Source organism: Pteropus medius, unplaced genomic scaffold (genome assembly GCF_902729225.1).
Source record: "Pteropus medius unplaced genomic scaffold, Ma_sr-lr_union100, whole genome shotgun sequence".
Classification (NCBI taxonomy): domain Eukaryota; kingdom Metazoa; phylum Chordata; class Mammalia; order Chiroptera; family Pteropodidae; genus Pteropus; species Pteropus medius.
The window spans coordinates 322,218-325,614 of record NW_024345599.1 but is presented as its reverse complement, the minus strand read 5'-3'; positions in this window follow the sequence as shown (position 1 = coordinate 325,614).

Genomic DNA, 3,397 nt, shown 5'->3' with positions numbered 1-3,397 from the left:
TTTTATCTCCTTCCCCCACCATAGCCTTCTTGATGATGCACATTATTCTTCATCTTGGCCAGTTTGTTAGCTGAAAAATGGTATACCATTGCTATTTTAATTTGTATTTCTTTGATTAATGTTGAGGCGGAGCAATTTTCTGTTTGTTTCTAAGCTTATCGCCGTGTCCACAGGACAATTGGGCAACTCTGGAGACTGTCAAGACAGCATTTTCCAGAATCCAAAGAAAAAGCAAACAGTCATCTTCCTTTCATTTAACCAATAATGAGAAGATTTAAGTCACATTTCTATGTTTTGAAAAAAGTAGGTCTGTGTTATAGAAATGCAGTCTCCTCCATAATCTCATTGATAGTCTCTAAACACCCTGTAATCTTTTTTCAGGGGCATTTAAACCTTGTTTTAAACCAGTGGTTCTCAAACTTCAGCATGCACCAGGATCCTCTGCAGGGCTTGTTAAATCATTGATTACTGGGGCCCCACTCCTAATTTCTGAAATTCCATAGCTCTGGGGGTGGTGCTTGAGAATCTGCTGATGCTTATTTTACAACCGTGACCATGTATTGTGACCCATCAAAGTGCTTTAATGGCTAAAGGCCAATTTAAATCCTAAAATAACAACTTTAAGAAGCAGCTGCCTTCATGATCCCTGATTGCCTCCCCTTATTCCAGTGACAAGTAGCTAAACTTTCTATTAAAGTGCCAACTGCACGTGATTATTTACAACACCTTGTATCTCCCATGAGGACTTCGGATGCCTGTGACATCCAGGGTTGTCTTACATTGCTGCCTATGTAATGACCATTAAAAATTATACCTCTCAATGATCTTCAGGCCTGGACACCCTCAGTAGCAGCTGCACCTGAACGTCTACAGATCTCTTTGTAGATCTGACCAGAACGGAAATGGATTGTTATCCTTGGTATGTTTAGAGCTGGGATCCCAGAGAAACACTGAGATGGGAAGTAAATATCAAGTTGATATTACCTGCTTCATTTCATTCAAGGACACTTTATTGAGCCCTATTTCTAGAAAATCATTCACACTGAGGATACACTTGGGTGATATGAGATTCTTTGATGACCTCTAATATCTGACATAACTGAAAGAGCAAGAAATCCATTTTGACTCATATCCTATTGAGTCAGTCATTACTTCCTCTCATCAGCCCTTCAGGAAAACTTTCTCAGAGGATTCACAAGTAGGTGTTTTTTGCTTTCCAGGCTGCTAAGTTAATTTTCCGGAATGTTCTCTATAAGCAAAGATTCTCCAGTTAGCCACTAGATGTCACCAAATCCCAGGAAAGGATAAAGCTCTCAGATCTAAGATGTTTGCTTTCTCTTTGCTGGATAAGAAAACTCAGAAGGGCTCAAGGAGTCTCAGAGGTCAGTGGTCAGCACTAGATGTATAGAAAGAGACAGCAGTACCTGTAGAGACAGCAGTACCTGTAGGGACAGCAGCACAGATGCACGTGCGGATGGATGCATGCACATGTACATGCGCACGCGCGCACACACACCACCTGAGAGTCTTTCAAATCTAACATTCTAACACTTCTCAGGAGAGTTTCCTGGGAGGTAAAGTGGGTAACCAACCCATACCCCCAACCACCAAGTCAGGGGATTCATTTTTGACTTCACCCGTGAGCAATTTGGCAGGATCAGGCTGAAAAGTCTGCAGCCACAACTACCATGGCCTAAAGAGATCTCCACCAATGGCTTGTGCCAGTGGTTCTCAGAGTGCAGTTCCTAGACCAGTAGCATCAGCATGACCTGGGAACCTGTTAGAGATGCAAAGTCTCAGGCTCCATGCCAGACTGACTGAATCAGAAATTCTGGAGATGGGGTGCAGCAATCTGTTTTAACAAGCCCTGCAGGTGATTCTGATGCTCAGAACCACGGGCTTCTGCGTGGATTTCTTCATTCACCCATTCATTTATTGCCGTATTCATCCAACTACAAAGGAGGCCTCTAAACCAGACACCATCCTATCTGTAAGCATGGCACATCTTCTGTATCTCCCCCACCAGCAAATTGATATGAAAATGCATTGCAAATTCTTTTCCAAATCAAGATCCTTTTCCATCAGAGAATTCCTAAGCTGTCAGCAAAAAGGAGGATCTCTCCAAAATGGGCCTGGAGGACTATTACAAAAGAGGTAACCACTGATTAAATGAAATTCCACTCGCTATGCCTGATACCAAGCTGGGAGAGTCACAAGGGCCATTGCACAACCCGCTCCCACACTGGTGGAAATTCAGTCTTGTGAATGCAAAGCAGGCATGTCCCAGGGGGCACCAGGTTAGCGCCATGCAGGACTCCAATCTGGAAGTGACCAGTTTAGGTTGTGCCTGGAGCCTGTGTGTGGAGGCCACTGTCCCCCAGCAGTGATCGGCACAGACACATGCATAGAACACACCACCCACCAGATAACAGCCCTCTGAAAAAAGAGAATGTTCGGCTTCTGAAAGAAGAGATGGGCACTGAGAAACAACTTCTGAGAATCGCCGTAATTTATTCAGCAATTATTTCTGAACCATTTTCCTATTCCAATGCTCTGTCCGACCAATACAGTAATTAGGACATTTACCTTTATATTGTGAGGACTCCTTTACCACGGTCTTTTCTTTTTCTTACTCCCTCTCTCTCCCTCCCTCCTCCCTGTCTCCTACCTACTTTGCATTGGGCTGGTTTCTCACGATGTCATTACATCGTCAATGCTATCCCCACTTTAGAGATGAAAAAACTGTCAGGGAGGGCGAGGATTAGCTTAGTCTTTGGGAAAGAAGCAGGATGCCCAAGGGGAGGAGGAAATGATGTCTGGCGTGGGGGGAAGGGAAGGAAATGGCTTAGGTCTGTTTGGGACGGTGTAAAGGTTGCAGTGCCCTGCGACCTGTGTGGTGACTGTGGCGGTGATCAGCGCTGCGTCCAGCTCACCTTCTCTGTTGCTCTCCAGCCCGTAGTCCCTTTTCCCTACCGAAAGCCCGCAGCTAGGCAGGGGAAAAGGTCAGATAGGGGGCCTCAGGAGGGTGGAGGGAGAGTTTGATAAGAATCATTCCTTTCTCTCAGCTCCTGCAGTCCAGAGACCCTCAGTCTGCCCCCTTCCCCGCGCCCCTAGTATATCTCGTTTCCGGAAAGGGACAGAGAAGAGGCTGCCAGGGCAATGGCGGCCGGCGGCGTGGGGCTGGCGCTGGCCACTGGAAAGGGGGAGTGGTCAGCGTGGCGAATGGCGGATGGTGACGAAGGGAAGGAAGGGGAGTCTGGTGTCAGCGGAGTTCGGACACAGGGGACTATGACTTTGCTCGCTATGGCTGGGCTAGTTAACGCTGGCCTGGGAACTTCGCCCGCCATCCTGGGCCCCTCTCACTCCTTTCGGTTCAGCTAGGCGCCGGGAGCGGGAG